Genomic DNA, 19880 nt, shown 5'->3' on the forward strand with positions numbered 1-19880 from the left:
AGGCACTCGTATGGGATTTGAGTGTCCCAAATGGCCACTTAACCACTGTGTCAAATGCCTGCCCCATGCCTCTTCATTTGTCTAGGCTTATTCTTCTCTTCATATATTTTGTTTCTTACAAAAGCTTATACCATCATATTTCTGTGTATTCATTAATTATGATTGAATGAATAATGATAACAATAGTAATGATATTTTATGAAGCACTAACTAGCTATTTGCCTAAAATTGTGCTAAGGATTTTACATTAGTTGACTTCTTTAATTATCACAGCAGTGGCATTTTACTAATGAAGAAACAGAGGTGCAAAATGGTTAGTAGGAGTTCCTTTGTTATGAATACAGTTTATTTGGCATTATGCTAACTACAGTACAAATAATTTTCTCATTTAATCTTTCAAATAGTAATTCTTAAAGGTTTATACAATTAAAATCTTCATTTTACATTTGAGTTTGTGAAAGATTAAGAAACTTGCCAAAAGTTTTATACAGTTATTAGGTGGTGGATCTGGGATCCCAGCTCCAGAAGCCCAGCTAGTAGGTACTATGAATTATAGTGTGACTGCTTTCCTGGACTCACTGTAGGTATTTCTATACCTTCACTTAGTTATTTATTCAAAAATATCTTGGAGAAATTCCACAAATTTCCTGTTAGATTTATGTTATTCAGCTTTCATTAGTTTGATTCTGAGGACAAAAATATTTTATTATCTTTAGATGAAGGGGCTGAAATACTAAATGATATTAATACCATGATGCATTTGGAATCAACAATTAATAATGTGTGATTCCTCTGTGGGGAAGTCATAGCCAGTGAGCAAAAGCAGACTTGTGAGCAGATTAATTACAGTAAAAATATGCTAAGTACTGTCACATTGATATTAATAGGCTACAACTGGAGGGACAGAAAAACAGAGTATCATGGAAAGCTGAATAAGATTTCAAAAGAAGAGTTATTATTTGAACTAAATTTAAAAAGCAGAATCAGGTTTTGCTAGGTCATAATTGGACAAGGACATTTTAGGCAGCTATAATTATACATTATTGCCTGTGAAAATGCAAGCTGTCTATGCTATACAAGGAGCTCTTCTAGTACTCACTCTCTAAAATCATCTCAGTGTGAAATTTAGAGTGCCAGCCTAATGAATTTAATCCACCAACAAACTATATCCAATTGAAGATGTAAAACCCCATTATGTCTTAGCATTTTCCAGAAAAATTTCATTCCAGTTTACTATATATACTATTTTTTAAAGTCATGGGTTAAAGCTAGCAACTGCATTATAAATAAAAGCATGAAAGTCTTTAGTCAAATAGTCAGAAAGAGCAATTTTTTCATTAATTGGCCAGTTAAAATATTTTAATGGCTATTATGATTTAATACATATTAATAAGAATATTAATGGTAGATATCATTTGTTAGCACTTGTTATGTACTAAAACTTCATGTTACTCTAATTTAATCATCGCAACAATCTTATAAAGTAGATGCTATTGTTATTCCAACGCCATAGATAAAAAGCAGAAGCTCAGAGAGACTCAGTACTTTCCCTCAACAAGTTAGTAAGTAGCAGATTTAAACCTAAGAATCTTCAATCCTTTAACTTGGTAGGTGCAGGAATCACAAGTGAAGCTTAAAATCCAGTGAAAAAGGCCGGTGTCGTGGCTTAACAGGCTAATCCTCCGCCTTGCGGCGCCAGCACACCGGATTCTAGTCTCGGTCGGGGTGCCGGATTCTATCCCGGTTGCCCCTCTTCCAGGCCAGCTCTCTGCAATGGCCCGGGAAGGCAGTGGAGGATGGTCCAAGTCCTTGGGCCCTGCACCCGCATGGGAGACCAGGAGAAGTGAATGGCTCCTGGCTTCGGATCAGCGTGATGCGCTGGCTGCAGCGGCCATTGGAGGGTGAACCAACAGCAAAAAGGGAGACCTATCTCTCTCTGTCTCTCTCTCACTATCCACTCTGCCTGTCAAAAAAAAAATCCAGTGGAAAATATATATATATATATATATATATATATATATATATACACATATACATATGTGTGTATATGTATATACACACACATAATTGTTAGAAGGAAATCATTTAAATTAAGAAGGAAAAAGGAAATGCACAGTTTGGGCTGAGTAGGGAGTCATTCAATAATTTCACACCTGAAAAGAATTACAGGGGGAAGCCTAAGTAGTTTCAGTGTTAACTGAAAGGGAAGTATTTCATCTTTAAGAAACATTGTATGGTCAAAATACAGAAAATTTAAAACACTAACAGTGGTTTTGTTTGTTCCATGATATAAAATTCACTTTTTTTATTAAAATTGGAAGAAAAAAACTAACAATTTTACCATCAAAATAATTTTGACCTTCCACCATATACTTATTTTTATTATAAAAATTATGTCTTAGGGTACGTCGCTGTGGTGTAGCAGGTAAAGTCACCTCCTGCAGTGCTGGCATCCTATATGGGCACTGGTTCTACTCCCAGCTCCTCTAACTCTGATCTAGCTCTCTGCTATGGCCTGGAAAAGCAGTAGAAGATAGCCCAAGTCCTTGGGCCCCAGCACCCGTGTGGGAGACCAGGAAGAAGCTCCTGGCTCCTGGCTTCAGATCGGCTTAGCTCCAGCCATTGCGGCCATTTGGGCAGTGAACCAGCGGATGGAAGATGTCTCTCTCTGTCTCTCCCTCTTTCTGTAACTCTGTCTCACAAGTAAATAGATAAATATTTTTTAAAAAAGTTATATGTGGTCAAGATAAAGATTACAAAGACAGAAGAATGCAAAAATGCAAAATAAAAACACAACCTATCTGCTACTATTTCATTCCCAGATGGTAACAATCATAAAGAATTACTTTCCAAATGCAAAGTATGCAGCAATTGTTTTTCTTCCTAGCAGATACAGATTCAGCATGTACAGATATTTCTCATTTTTAGTGGCTAAATAGTTTTCCATTGTATAGATGTGCCATAACTCATTTAGACAGTCCTACATTGATGATCAAAGGACATGTGCATTTTACACTTTGATTGATATTGTAAAATTGTGCTTCAAGAAAATTCTTTTAATTTCATCTCCTACTAACAAAGTACATAAAAAGTGCCTCTTTACCACATATGCATCACAACTGAGTACAGAAAATCTCTCACAATAATTTGAGATATTTTGACTTTGTGCAAAATAAATTTGTATTCAGTAGAAACCATACTTTGAATTTTAAATTTTGGTCTTTTCTTGGGTTAGTGATATATGGCATAATAGAAGCCACAGATCCCAATCAGCCATACTATCACGAAGGTAAATAGCTGATGCTGTCCAAGGTACTCTGTTGCTAAAATTAAATATTTCATAGGTTAGTTGTAATAAATACATTTTTTACCTAATTCCATTATATTTTGAGGAACATCTATATAATAAAATAATTTATAGTATTTTGTGAATTATAGATATAGTTTAACATCTTTACATAGGCTTTTTAAGGTATCTTGTTTTCTATGAACTGCTTTTTCATATTCCTATTTGATTGTGTTACTTTTTCTTATTAATTTTAAAGAGTGCAAATAAGGCCGTTGTAGTATAGTGGGTTAAGCTGCTGTCTGCAGTGCTGGTATCCCATATGGGTGCTAGCTGGAATTCTGGCTGTTCTGCTTCTGATCCAGCTCCCTGCTAATGTTCCTGGGAAAGCAGCAGAAGATGGACCAAGCGCTTGGGCCCCTGTACCCACGTGAATAAAGATCCTGGCTCCTGGCTTCAGACCGGTCCAGCTCTAGCTGTTGTAGCCATTTGGGAAGTGAACCAGTGGACAGAAGAATTCTTTCTCTCTCTCTCTAGCTGCTTTTCAAATAAAGAAAATAAATCTTTTTTAAAAAAGTGAAAATAGTCTTTTCCATTCACGAGTTTTTAAGTAAGTAAGTCTACATTACATAATCATAACTTGAAATTTTGACCCAGTGGATGGTAGCAGAGACATGTCCAAAATCTAGGTATGGGAAATACGCTAGAGTAATAATACTCTGAATCTCCATCCTAGAATATAGGCTCTTATTTGAAATGTAGGATTAAAATGAAACAATTAAAAGGAAGCAATGTCAATTGACTGTTTAATATTTCACTATAGTTCAAGTGAAATACATCAAGGGAATGCCAGAAAATCTGCAATCAAAAACATTTCGTGTTTTTCATCTGTATGCTTATTTACATAGGACGACTGGGGAGGGGGCTTTTTTGCTAGATATTTCTTTGAGTTAAAGGCAATATCTTGATCTGCTTTGAACTTTCATATCTACATATTTATAACTGACATTCATGAAAATTAATAAAATTAGTAATGACATATTACATTGTGATTCATATCCCTCCAAAGGTAAAAAATATGAATATATGTATTTATAATTGATGAAAACTCAGTGTAGCTTGTTCTGAAATTTAGATTTCTTTGCTACAATATTAGCAATTTTCAGTATTGAAAATTGACAAGTTATACATAATTCATTCCCAGGGACTGGGGCAATGCTATGGCATAGCAGATTTAGCCACCAACTACAATGTGGTATCCCGTATGAGAACCAGTTCAAGTAGCAGCTGTTCCAATTCCCATCCAGCTCCCTGCTAATGTGCTTGGGAAAGCAGCAGAAAATGGCCCCAGTGCTTGGACCCCTGCATCCATGTAGGAGATCAGGATGGAATTCCTTGATCCTGGCTTTATCTTGTCCCATCCCTGACCATTGTGGCCATTTGGAGAGTGAATCAGTAAATGGAATATCTCTTTCTGTTTCTCACCTGATCTTTCTTGAACTCTATGTTTCAAATCAATCAATCAATCAAGTCAATATTTTTTGAAAAGATAAACCCAGCGACAAAGTAACCAAGTTTCACATAATTCTAGGGTATGGATGTCCTCGTCAACACTACCTTCACTGTCCACCAAACCTAGCACAGTTGACAGTAGGCTCTAAAGGCATGCATATCTAGGAATTTGTTTAAATTGCAGCTTTCCCTGAAACCAGGGTTCAGTTAGTGAGTGAACAGAGAGTGTTATATTCTCACATAGCATCTCCTTTTTGCTGGCTGCTGTTAAGATTTTTCCCATGTGGCTGGTGCTGTGGCTTAGTGGGTTGAGCCTGTAGTGTGGCATCCCATATGGGTGCTTGAGGTGCTTGTTCTAGTCCCAGCTGCTCCACTTCTGATCCAGCTGTCTGCTAATTCATGTGGGAAAGCAGTAGAAGACGATCTAAGCTCCTGGCTCCGGGTTCTTGGCTCTTGGCTTTGGCCTGGCCCAGCCCCAGCCATTGCTGCCATTTGGGGAGTGAACCAGCAGATAGGAGACCACCTCCCCACCATGTGTATGTATCTCCCTGACCCTCTTTGCAACTCTGCCTTTCAAATAACTAAAATAAATCTTTACATAGAAGATTTTTCTCTAATTTCTAGTAATTGGATAAGAGTTTTCTTTGATTCATGTTTCTATGAAGGTTTTTTATCCATAGGTTCAAATTTCATTAAATTAAGAAATTTTTTCTGATGTTATTTGTTCAAATTTTTTCTATCTCATTCTCTTTTCTCTCCTATAGGGATTCCAATTAAAAATATATTAGTAATCCTGAAGTTATTCCACAATTGTGGAATTGTCCATTCATGATATTTTTCTTTGTATGGTTTCTATTGTTCAGTGTTTTTATTTTTAAGTTTTATTTATTTGAAAGAGAGAGAGATAAAGAGAGAGAGAGAGAAACAGAGACAGAGACAGAGAGAGAATATCTTCCATCTGCTGGTTCATTTGCCAAATGCATGCAACATCTGGAGCTGGACCAGGTCAAAGCCAGGAGCCCAGGACTCCATCCAGGTCTCCCATGTGGGTGGCAGTACTTGAGTCTTCACTTACTGCCTCTCAGGGTGCTCATTAGTAGGAATCTGAAACTAAAATGGAGGCAGGACTCAAACCCAGTTACTCCTACATAGGATGTTGCTTGCATACCAAGCAACAGCCTAACCACTGTGCCACAATTCTCACCCCTACTGCTGTGTCTTAAATTCACAAATTTCTTTGTCAGTGTGTAATTCGCTTTTCACTCACTGCAGGAAATTTGTCATCAGAAATAATACTTTCCATCTGAGACATTGCATTCTTTCTATCTAGAATTTCAGTTTGTGTGTTTTTTTACATCTTCCATGTCTCTACTTAACTTTTTGAGCATACATATGTAGATATGTTTTTTTTAACTGTCCTTGCTTGCTAGTTACAATGTATTTGTCAGTTATGGATCAGTCTCAACTGACTGATTTATCTCTTCACTGTGGGCCACATTTTCATTTTTGCAGGCCTGGTAATGTTTTATTGGCAAAAGGACATTGAGAATTTTATGCTTTTGAGTGCTGAATAATTTCGTGTAGTCCTGTAAATATTCTTGAGTTCTTTTTTCTAGGATGTTGTTAAGTTACTTGCAAACAGTTTGATCTTATGGTCTTTCTTTTAAGATTTGTTGGGAAAACAGCCATGCTGCTATACAGCCATGCTGTCTATAACTAATTATTTCCTACTACTGAGGGATTACCTTTCTCATTATTTTATTCAATACTTCATAAATTATAATGTTTTTCCATTGTGGCTGGTGGAAATAGGTATTAATGTTGGCCCTATGTGCAAAAACTAGGCAAAAACCTCAAATTCTTTTTGATGGTTCTTTCCATGGATTTGGATATTTCCTTACATATTTGTGTAATACTAGCTTGAATCCTCAAAAGGCACTGCTATGATTTAAATTTGTGCGCTAAAATTTGTGTGTTGGAAACTTAATCCGTAAATTCACATGTTAATGATATTCAGAGGTGAGGCTTTGGGGAAATAATTAGGATTAGATGAGGCATGAGGGTGGGGAACTATGATGGCATTAATGGCTTTCATAAGAAAAGGAAGAGGCACTCAAGCTAGCAACTTATTCTGTCTTACCCCTTGAGGCACCTCTACTACATTATAATGCAGAAAGAGGCCCTCTTGAGATGCAAGCACCATGCTTCTGGATTCTCAGCCACCAGAACCAAGAACTAAATCTATCTCTATTCATTAAAAATTATCTAGTTTAAGGTATTTTGTTGAAGCAACAGAAAACTCTAGGACAAATATCTCTGTAGGTACCTGGATTCTCAACCTATGCAGCTCTCTCCTCTCTAAAACTCTGTCCCATGAATTCAAACCACCTTGGTCTCCCTGGACTTTCGGCACTGACTTCTGCCTCTTAAGCTTATAAATTCACTGGGCCTAGAAATTCCACACATAAGCTGAGGCAATCATAAGCATCATCCCACTTGTTTATTCTTTCTCATGGATCACTGTCCTTCACTACCTACTTCCCAGTATCTTATAAGCCATTATTCAATATATTTTTGTTTTGTATTGTTTCATGCATGAAGGAAACTCAGACCCCTATGAATTCATCTTGTCCAGATGTGAAAGTACCTGTATCCTCATATAGTCTCTATTTTCAATTATCATTTGAGGTACATATTTGGAAATCATAAAGCTAGTCCAGTAAACAACTTGGATATAATCCCATGCATCTAATCTAGGTAAATACAACAGAAGTTCAATTGCAGAATTGAGGAATGACTTATTTTAGGTGGAAGCAAGAGAAAATCTTTCAGTATTATATCAACTGTTAATATGTCCACTACATCTGTGGATATTAGGAATGCTATAATATGTGACATTTTGAAAAAGAAGAATCTTATTTTAGAAGCTTAGAAATGATTAAAATGGCTAATCACCATCTGGTTCCAAAGAAACTTTAAGACCCATTTAAGGAAATCAATTTTGTAGACTTATTGAGACTCAATAGAAATGTGTTATTTATAAGAATAAAAAGAAATAATCCAAATTACAAGTGATATTAAATTATGGAGGTTGAACTGCCCAATGAACTGCTATCTGGAGACCCAGAAAACTGGGCGGTGTAATAATGGCCTTAGAGCTAGAGTGCCACTGGTGTGGACTCTAACAACCTGCGAAGCAGGGGCACTGAAGACAGATCTTTGTTTATTCCAGCCCAAAAAGTCAGGTGCAATTAATTCAACATTCCTCCAGCTTTTTGTTCTATTCAGGCCTTCAGTGGTTTGTATGATGTCCACTCACACTGGAAAGGGCAATCTATTTTACTTAGTGCACCAATTGAAATGCTAATCTCTGTTGGAAACACTCTTAGAGACACTCATAAATAATGTTTAACCAGCTATCTGGGTTTCCAGATATTCAGTCAAGTTGACACTTCAAATTAACCACCACATAGCTCTTGATACATGTTGCAACATTTCTTTCAAGAAGTCCCAATTTTCAGTGTTGTCAGGAATGTACCATTCCCTGTTGTTTTGTTTAGGTACAGGAGGAAAAGAAGGGCACCTGCACAAGCCGTCCCATGCAGATGGGATTTACTGGGAGTGTCTTGCAAACAGGTACTTGATATCGGACAAGACCCCCTAAAATTCACACTAAAACGTGGCCCCTTAAAGTTCCATAGAAATGCTAGCCAGGGTGCCACATGTACTACCAGAATTTGGGGTGCCTTACGATTTTACCACGGGCTTATTACTAAATCCCCGATATTAATAAGCCCAAGAGGGTTCTTGCCTAATATTTAGAGAAGAATTCTAAATACCGGCACAGATAAACAAGGCAGCATGGTACGTTTTAAGCTTGTATTCAGTAAGAAAGATGCATAGGAGAGTGAGAGCTTTATTTAAGAGAGAGAAGCAAATGGGGGGTTCATACCGAGCACCAGGAACCAGCCACGTGGATGAGCATCTAGGCCATGAAGCCTAGAGCACATGGCCCGAAGGCCATGTGCCCTAAAGGCGTGGGGCTACAGCAAGCCCCTTCCTAGCAAGACACCAGGGAAAAAGAGCAGGCTGGGCACACTGTGCCCCAGGCTTTTAACCCACTCCAAAGGGGAGTGGTCAATTAACCTGATTGGCTGGTGGGCACCCCGGTAAGGCCAGGTAGGGGAATGAGGCCACACAAGGGCGTGGCCAAGGCATCAGGTAGGAGCATGAGGTCACACAGGGGCGTGGTCTTCCAGTTCACAAATCCGATCAACTCCAACCTGTATGCCTGCCTACTTCATTACTGATAGTCCTGTCGCCTTGGCGAGGAAGAAATCCACTTGTAGTTTATCGATGAAATCCACAATGTCCAGTAATGCCTAAAGATATATATATATATATATATATATATATATATATATATACATATATAAAAAATTGATTTCAGGGAATTCTTTGGTTTCATCAATGGTGCCACAGCAAACACGTCCCAAAGTCATTCACACCCATGCTGGGGCACAGTGTGGATTGTCCCTGCAGTATTCCAAAGATGGAAAGTTTCTTTGCTTCATGTTAATTTTTCCTTTGAAACTGTTTATGTGCTTTCTATATAAATCGCTGTGTACATAGGCAGATAGTTGGACCTCTGCATGACTGAACAGTCTGTTTTGTAAATTAGTAGCAGACAGGGCATGGAGGCTCATTTCCCCATGAGCGCTTCATATCAATATTGTGTTCATTTTATTAATAAATGGGTGTCATTTTATTGTAATATAAAGCTGAGAATTTTTTCTGAAAATAATTGCCCTTATATTGACTTCTTTATTTCAAAAGAAAGTATTTTCATTATAACTACTGTGTAGACTTTGTGTATTAACAGAGGAAGTCATTTCAGATTCCTGAACAGAGACTTATGGTTCTTTTGAAAGGGCATATTCTAATGTTTTGTTCACTTTTGGCATATGTTTATAAGTAATTGATGGTGATATAAAAATATTGGTACATGAAAACATTTAATTCAGAAAACTGTTAAATAGTACTACTTTTTTCCCCAAAAGTAAAACTGAACACATAACACATTTTTCTCTTTATGTACACTCAAAAGGACATTATATTTTCTTTGTGTTTGGCTATAAAATTTGATGATTTTTTCATATATTTGTCTCTCAATTTTATTTTTTTTCTGCTGTGTATCTGCTCATGTCTATTGCTCATACAAATAGACTTTAATATATAATTCAGGGGGTTGGTAGATGCTTGGTGCAGTGTTTAAGATGTCATTTGTGAACACTCATCCATATCAGAATGTCTGGTTTGAGTCCTGGCTCACTTTCTGATTGCAGCATCTTTCTAATGTACACACTGTGAGACAGCAAGTGATGGATCACATACTTGGGTCTCTGTTACCCACATGGGAGTCATGGATGGAACTCCTAATTCCTGGCTTTGAAAGGACTCAGTGCTGTCTTTTGCAGACATTTGGGAAGTGAACCAGTTCATGGAAGATTTCTTTATCACTATCTTTCTCCCTTTCAAATAAATCAATAAATATTTAAATATATATGTAATCCATTGCTAAATTGGTGATTTCTGATGTGAAATGATACATATTGTATTATTTATGTTTCTTTTTATTACATTAGCAGCTTTATGTTCATTTTAAAGAATTGAAATCTGTTAGAAAATCATGAATAATATTTTTCTGGAAAAATATACCTACAATAATACTTATCTAAATATATTTCTTGCATGGTAACTTCTGATATTTGAGCTTCACAAATTTTAAAAACAAAATTGACATTGTAATATAACACAGTTTCTTTTCACTGTTTCCACATTATTTCAATATTCTTTGATAACCTAATTTTCATGGCCATATTCCATCATATAGATAGATCACTATATGCCAAATCACTTTATTATGGTTGAACAGTTTATTTGCAAAAAAGAGTCCTTTTATGTAGCTTAGAGAACATTTCATATTCATCCTCTAGAATAAATCAGTAGAAGTAGAATTATAACTACGCATTGCCAAACTATTTTTCTGGAGAATTTGCATGAACTTGTACACCCACCAGCATTCTCATAAACCTACTTCATTTTTTTTTTTTTTTGGACAGGCAGAGTGGATAGTGAGAGAGAGAGAGAGAGAGAGAGAGAGAAACATCTTCCTTTACTGTTGATTCACCCTCCAATGGCCGCTGTGGCCGGCGCGCTGCGGCTGGTGCACTGCACCAAAGCCAGGAGCCAGGTGCTTCCCTCCAGTCTCCCATGCGTTTGCAGGGTCCAAGGACTTGGGCCATCCTCCACTGTACTCCCGGGCCAGAGAAGAGAGCTGGCCTGGAAGAGGTGCAACCAGGACAGAATCCAGCACCCTGACTGGTACTAGAACCTGGTGTGCCAGCACCGCAGGCATAGGATTAGCCTACTGAGCCGCGGCGCTGGCCTTTTGCATTGTTTTCAAACATTGGGCTATTTTAATGTTTTTCAATTTTATAGAAAAATTATTGTTTCATTTTATTGTTAAAGCACTTTGATAATTTGTAATGTTTAACATATAAAAACCAAAATTTTGGCCACTTGTTTGACTCTAATTAAGATTCATTTCGGGTACATTGAAGAGGCAAGGAAAAAGAACTATCATGCTGTGGTGAAATTCAAATGTATTAGAGGACCACTTAGGAGGATATTGAATGTTTTAAGTATATTTTAATAATCCCATGGAGAGAAGAAGAGGACTTGAAATATGACTATGGTCATGGAAAAAGCATAACAGAAATCTGGAGAGCTCTTTTAGAAAAAGAAGTGAGAAGATGTAATGACAATATAGTTCATAGGTGACCAGAGGAATGGTGGTGTCATTAAGTGTGATTATAATCATGTGAAAAGTGTTTTAGAAAAAATGACAAGTGAAGTGTTCACAACGAGATACTTGAAGCACCATTGTATGCAAGCTGAAGAAATATTTTAGCAGGGCAAGCCGAGTTCTTATATCTTATTTCCTCTATGTAAGTGCCACAAAACAGAAGATTCTAAAATAAACACCTGTGTATTTAAGAGCTAAATGGACAATAAACGTGGTATTTCAAATAATTAAAAATGAAGTGGACTAGTCAATAAATATTTAGAAGTGAAACTGAAGTTAGACCGTCTGCTTCACACCTTACACAAAAATAAATTCCAGACAGATCAAAGGTTTAAATGTGAAAAACAAACTAATACTTTTATCAGAAGTAACTTGTGTTTTAATCTCAGGATAAAGAAAGTATTTATAATTATGATACAGAATCCAGAAGACACAAAAAAAGATATAGCCTATTTGACTATATAAAAATTGAAATGTTCATAATAAAGTAAAAGCAAAGGATATTTGCAAAAACTTAGATAACATACACAGATGTCTTCTATAGATTAACAATAAATAGATGACTTGTTACAGATAAAAGTGAGGGGCCAGAATTTTGGTATAGTGGATAAAGTCACCACCTATGCCATGCTGGCATCCCATATGGGCAAGAGTTCAAGTCCCGGCTGCTCCACTTCTGATCCAACTCCCTATTATTGGCCTGGGAAAAGCAGCAGAAGATGGCCCAAATTCTTGGGCTCCTGACACTCATTGGATCCTAGCTTCAGCCTGGCCCAGTCCCAGGTGTTGGTCATCTGGGGATGGAACCAGTGGATGAAAGATTTCTCTCTCTCCCTGTCACTCCCTATCTTTCTGTAACTCTGAATTTCAAATAAATAAATAACTCTCTTAAAAAATAAAAGTGAACAAATTAATACATCAAACATTTATGTTTACTAGTAATCAAAAAATGGAAATTGAAAACAAAATAAAGTTGCAAAGGTAAAAATGTGTCATTTGAGTTTGATTCCTCATGGCAAAAGTAAATTATTTGAGAGGCAGAAAGATAGAGACAGACAGACAGATCTTCCATCCACTGGTTCACTCATGAAATGCTTGCAACATCCAGAGCTAGATTGAGCCAAATCCAGGAGCCCAGACTTCCATCCTGATCTCCCATGAGAGGGACAGGAATCCAAGTACCCGAGGCAATATCTGCTGCCTCCTGTGCTGCACAGTAGCAGAAAGATAGAATGACAAGTGGAGCTGGGACTAGTACCCGGCACTCAAATATGACATGTAGGCATCCCAAGTGTGTTCACTGCTAGGCCACATGCTCACTCCCAACAGATGTTTTGATGGCATGAATAGTGGGTTTTAGTTTGGATGATACAAAATATTTGTGATTTATAGGAAACTGGATGAAAACAAATGCTGCTTGGACTTATCTGCATCCTGGCATTTCTGTAACAGATGGAGAATGAAAGCAAGAAGATTCAAAGTTACTGAAGATATATGTTTTTATCATACTGGTGATAATCTCACAGACCATGTACATAGAAAAAATTAATCCTGCTTAAGAAAACATCAGCTTCTCTGCTTCTTCTCAACAGATTTACCATTTTGTGTTGTGACCATACTGTTGTCTGCTTTCTCGCCTCCTTCCTGAAAATCAGACCTTACATTTTCATCAATTTGTTTTAGTATTTTTCGAATATCAAGAAAACTGATTTTGTTACATATATCAACCCATGTTCACACCAAAGTCTTTTCTGGAAACCATAGGTGAAGGGAAATAATGAAAAATCAAAAATAACCAGAGAGATCAGTGAGGGGTCTTGTCCTTGAGCTCAAGTGAAGGCAAGGGTCTAGGTTTCTGTTCCAAGTGGAGAGATGACCATGAACCTGTCTCCTAAGTGTAATCCATGTGAGAGCAATTCAGTCTCATTATGAATTTAAGGCATACACACAGGCATATATTTCATTAAGAATCTCTGATATTTATTTGCTGTGACTTCCTTTCAAAGACATTGTGCATATGTGCTAGTAATTTTTTTTATCATTTACTATGGAAAAATTGATAGGCTAATTGTTGGAAGATAGAAAGAAATAAGACAGGTGAGAAGACTTTTTTAGTCTCCTCTTAATTGCCTTAGAACAATATCATCAAGTATCATAAAATGACTGTAGTTGTGAATGGACCAGATGAGAAAATAAAGTACCCTCTGTTATACAGTTACAATATAACATAGAGCTTTGATACTAAATAACTTGGCTGAAATTATGTTAATTGTAATTCAATGTCTAAGTTTTCTATTAAATGAAAATAAAATTATGGCTGTCAAAGATTTCAATTGAATTTTCTTTGTTTCCTTTAACATGGTGTGCTCAAGCATATTTCATAGCATCCATTAAACTACAATTCTTTGTAATTTTGTCTGATTTTAATGATCAGTTCTTTACTTAGTCAATTATTTATCTGTAGTTATTCTTAAAGAGTTCTATAATAGCTGAAAATATATAATGCTATTAATAATAATGTGTTAATGTTTATTGTTACTAAATATCTTTTGCCCCTGAAAGCACTTGTTCACCTAATGCTACATATGCATGAGTGTATTTATAAAAAATTTCATATATTTATACATACACACAAATATAATTTTATATATATATATATATCTGAAGTCTTAATTATGCAAACTTTTCATTAAAATACCCTGTGAAACATTTTGGTACATCATTTGCATGTTTATTGTTCCAAATTAGTGAGGTTATGATCCATGGTGTAAATTAACTACCATGTATATAGCAAATTAGCCACTATGATGTACACAGTGAATTAGCCACCTACTGTGCTTTATAAGTGGGTTTGCTTTTTCCCTGACTTGCAATACAACAAATATTTGAATTGATAGTTATATGTAAATTTATCTTCTCAATGTTCTTTCATTGACACCATGGCCATCATTGTCTTCATCATCAACATCATCCAATGTTTATTGAACTTTTTGATATATATGACTTTGCTCCAGCAAATTGCTAATCCTGAAATATTGACTAATGACCAAGCAACTTGATAATTAAAAAATAGTGTTTCCAAAAGCGATGCTAAAGCAAATCTATTCAAAATTTCCTTTTTTAGCTCAGGAGCATGTAGTAATTTGCCCCCTGGATTTGTGCAGAAAAGGGAATCCTCACTTTAATCTTCTCACTGATTCTCAAGGAATTACTGATCTGATTGTCTAGCCTTTTAACCACTGTTCCCATATAAATGAGAATACGGAAACAAGGTTATATGAGTGACTGGAAACTTACTCGAAAAAACAAAAACTAGTTCTTATCCCATATAATTCTATATTGTATGGTGAACTTAAGAGGATATTTAAAAAAATTATTTGTGTCTTTCTTCCATCTCTTATATAACTGAAAATTGGCATGAATTAGAATTTTGCTATCACCATGCCAGAATTTTAAAAACATAATTCAGGGGCTGGCACTGTGGCATGGTGAGTAAAGCCACCTCCTGGAGCGCTGGCATCCCATATGGGCACTGGTTTGAGTCCCAGCTTCTCCACTTCTGATCCAGCTCTCTGCAATGGCCTGTGAAAGCAGTAGAAGATGGCCGGAGTCCTTGGGCACCTGCACCCCCGTGGGAGACCCTGGCTCCTGGTTTCAGATCCCCTCATCTCTGGCTGTTGTGGTTAATTGGGGAGTGAACCAGTGGTCAAAAGACCTCTTTCTCTCTCTCTCTCTCTCTCTCTGCCTCTCCTTCCCTCTGTGTGTAACTCTGACTTTCAGATAAACAAATATATCTTTAAAAAAACATTATCCATTGAGTAAATGTCTAAATATAAATATTAGAGACATTTTTAAAAACTTAAAGTATTCAAGGTTTTTGATTGTGCTACTACTTAATTTGATTTTATTAGAATGTCTCGCTAATGCTTTTGTTACAAACAAGATGGTGTCTGGGAATGTGTTTAACCTTATTATCTAAAAACAAAAAAGATAATAGCAGTAAAAACACGGCAGTATTTTTCAATCCTAGTACTCTTGACATTTGGAGCTGCAGAATTCTCTGTTATGGTGAGCTGTAATTTAGCTTGTAAGATGGTTAGCAGCTTTCCTGACCTGCTACCTACTAGCTGCTAGTAGCTCTTCTGCCTCCTCCCTTTCATGTTGTAACAACTACAAAAAACAAGTCCTGGACACTGCCAGATGTCCCTGACATGAGAAAAACCAGACCTAGCTGCGAACCACTGAAATAAAGAAATATCTGTATAATTAAGAACCAAAAGTAGTTTTTCTCCCCAGTATGGTATAGTTGTTCCATATTTTTGTTAGCTTATAACATGCTATTATTAAATTATTTGAAAGTTCTGAGCAACTGTGGCTCATGGCCATAGCTTCACAGTCATTAATATCTTCTTTGTATGTTCCCTGCTATTTTAAGGACCCAAGTATGTGACACAGAAAAACTGTAAAATAACAATTTTTGTTCAATAGGCTTTTTGTCTTTTTCTCTATTGTAACAATCAACCTGGTATTATATCCCCTACATCTTAAGGTCCTTCTTTGAATCTACATTACTTATTCAGAGTATGTACACCACATATACTTTGTATTAAATACAAAGGTCACTGATTTCAAGTCTGAAGATTTATGTTGTACATATGCTCTTGTTGAAAATATTGTGATTCGAGACAAATAACTGAAACTTGCCTCAGTTTACTCCTCTTAACATCAGAAACTCTCAACTTCAATCTGGCCCTACTGATTTCACCAAGAACTTTCAAGGATGGCAGGGACCAAATGACTTGAGCCATCATCTGCTGACTTCGAGGATGTACATTTATGTTCTATGCTTGTAATAATTCTCCCAGGTTTCTTCCATCTTATGTATTCACCAGCTCGAGGGCTTTTGAACCTTCCACTGGATCACCTGCTTTTCTGGCAGATAAAGAAGAGAAATCACATGAAGATTCCTAGGATGTTTTTGTTTGTTTGTTTGGAAAAGGTGGAGGGGGGAGAGATACCTTCCATCTTTGTTTCACTCTTCAAACATCCACAACAGCCCGAACTGGTCCAGTACCAAGCCAGGAGCCAAAACCTCAACCTGGGTTTCCCACATGGATGGCAAGGACCCAATTATTTGAAGCATCAACTGCTACTTCCCAAGGTGTTCATTAGCAGGAAGTTGGAATTGGAAATGGGGCAGTACTTGAACCCAAGCACTCCAAAATTAGATGTAGGAGTACCAGGTGGTGTGTTAACTGGAGCACCAAATGACAGACCCTGTAGTCATTATGTTTAAAGAGGTTGTACCTGGAAATAAGACATTTTCACTGATGAGAACTCAATCATACTTCCTCACCTAACAGCAGGAATGTCCAAAAAGAAAATGAAATAGGTTTATGGAGCATATAGCAATTTTTCTGCCATATGATAGGTATCTTTATATGGGAGGAAAAGATCCAGATCCAAGGTAAGGCTCTGTGTTTTTAGAAGCTACTAGATTGTAAAATGATGAAAAGAAGGTAATCTTTAAGGACTCTAGAAGAGCTGCAATTATTGGCTAAAATTTTAGGGGGGTGTGTTTGAGACACTAAGAAAGAATTTTTATAGATTTTTCTCCTATTTTAAAAGAAATAATTTTCCTTCAAATTAGCCAGAGTGCTTGCAAGCTGGAAGTTTGGAGTGAACAACACCTTTGAAAGAGATATTTCCTTAGCTTTCTGGACAGGAACTTCAGCCAAGAGAAAAAGGTATGTCCCTTTCATAAGGTAAAATCAGTCCCAATGCCACTGAAGTGTCCCTCTACATCCTTCTGACATGTAGTACATGTAGCCACGAGGTCTTACATGCTACAAAATTAAGGACTTAATATTTGTTTATTTAAAAAACAGAGAATAATAGTTATACATGAATGGCTACTGTAAAAATCCTTTCTTACCAACATTAATTGAAGTAGCTAATTTTGTATTATTTAAACTACATAGTTAATTCTTATTTTAGTTCCATTCAAATATGAATTTAAAGTCACTTAATGTATTTAGCATTTTATAACTTGTTTGAACATCATAGCCCAATATATGATTAAGCCTCTTAAATATATTTGAGATTCTTCATTTTCCTGTGATGTCCTTCATTAAGCATTATCCTATAACTATTTTCAAAAATGGTCATTGTTGATGCCTCATTATTCATTGAACTCTCCTTTGTAGTCAATCAAATGCCCTGCTACTGCAGCCACAGCATCCCCTGGTTACAGTTCTAATAGTGGCATTGTCACCAACCCCCATCTACTCCACTCTAACCAGCCAACTTGTAAAGAATTCACATTCTTCACAAAAACTTCTCTTTCTGCATTTTAAAATGTAAGTGAGGCACACAGTAAAGATTAGCTTACACATTGGAAATGAAATGTACAATTCTTTGCCGTCAGTCAGTCAGAAATGCTGTTTCCTATCAACAAATTGGAACAAGAGCAATTGTCAAAACATGTTAAAACTTCGGGGGGCAGAAAGTCAAATGAGAGTATCCAGCAGAGAGGAATGTCTACCCTGGGATAAAAATGAGCATTTTTATGTTTTTATTTTGAATGCTTGACTAAGAGAGATTTACTTCTGAAACATTCAAGAATAAAATGCCCAAAGGAGAAACCCAGTGGGCACATAAAACTACAAATGAAACACCAATGCTGAATAAAATAAGTGGGGAAATAAAATCAGCTTAAACTTCATCAAGCAAAACCAAAGACCAGTCAGAAGAGACTTGGAATAAAGCTGCTTATTTTTGTCAATATTTTTTTTGGCCGGAAGTGACGCACCGCCACTTCCTGCAGAAGTCAGGAAACGGACCTCGTGGCACGCTTGGCCCCTCGCTGCGCACGCGCGGCCTATTTTTGTCAATATTAAAGTACTTTAAGCAAAGGAAGAACTTCAGCTAGAGCTTTATACTACCATTCTCCCTCCATAAAATGGAGATATCCAATTATAAGTTAGAATATTACTCTGTGTTCAGTTTGGAGTAGTACGGGGTGTCGTATATACACTAGCCTTCTAAAAGGAAATAGACGTCACATTAAAATTAGGACAATTTAAGGAGTAATTAATTACAAAGTTATTTGTCACAAAGTTTTGGATAGGATGTATGGACAGTAGCAGGAATTATGCTGGAGCCAAAGATAGCAGCAATGGAGTTATCACCACCCTTTGGTCTGAAGAGATAAAAGTATGGACTGATTGTTGTAAAGTGTAAGGAGCAGTAAAGGAAAACACTTTGTGATTATCCATAATCTTATGTGGAGGGGGACATGTAAGACATGACTTCACAAAAAAGGAATCAGGGACATTGGATGCCATATTCCTCCCTTCATCCAGTCACCTGATGAGTCTCCTCATTGGATGAACCGAACTAGAAGTCAAAAGTCATAACTGCCAATTTTATAGGTACCACATATGTTATGTTCCTAGGGAACAGAACAATGAATTGAAAGCCCAGGAAGAGGAGTAAACAAACCATATGAAGAACATCAAGTGCAGACACACATCTTACAGTCATTAGATAAATGTGTTGTTGGAAAATCAGAGGGTATTATTCTCTTTGTAATGAAGGAAATTATCTAAGAATGAATTATGGTCATAGGCATTTGGTGCCGAGATTAACATAAAACTTGGGACACCCATATCCGATATTAGAGTGACTGGGTTCAAATCCTAACTCTACTTAATGATTCTAGCTTCTTGCTAATGCACACCCTTAAAAGTAGCAGAGGATGATTCAAGCACTGGGTCCTTACCATACATGGAGGAGGCCCAAATCGAGTTCTCGGTTTCTGGCTTCGGTTTGACCAAGCCCTGTCTGTATCAAGCTTTTGGGGAGGGAACCAGTGTAAGGAAGTTTTCTCTCTGTCTCTGTCTCTGTGTCTCCCTGCCTTTCAAATAAAAATCAAACATAAAAAATAATGTTTGGCCGGCGCCGTGACTCACTTGACTAATCCTCCGCCTGCAGCGCCAGCATCCAATATGGGCGCCAGGTTCTAGTCCCGGTTGTTCTTCTTCCAGTCCGGCTCTCTGCTATGGCCGGTGAAGGCAGTGGAGGATGGCCAAAGTGTTTGGGTTCCTGCACCCGCATGGGAGACAAGGAAGAAACACCTGGCTCCTGGCTTCAGATTGGCGCAGCGCCAGCTGTAGCGGCCATTTGGGGGGTGAACCAACGGAGGGAAGACCT

Source organism: Lepus europaeus, chromosome X (assembly GCF_033115175.1).
Source record: "Lepus europaeus isolate LE1 chromosome X, mLepTim1.pri, whole genome shotgun sequence".
Classification (NCBI taxonomy): Eukaryota; Metazoa; Chordata; class Mammalia; order Lagomorpha; family Leporidae; genus Lepus; species Lepus europaeus.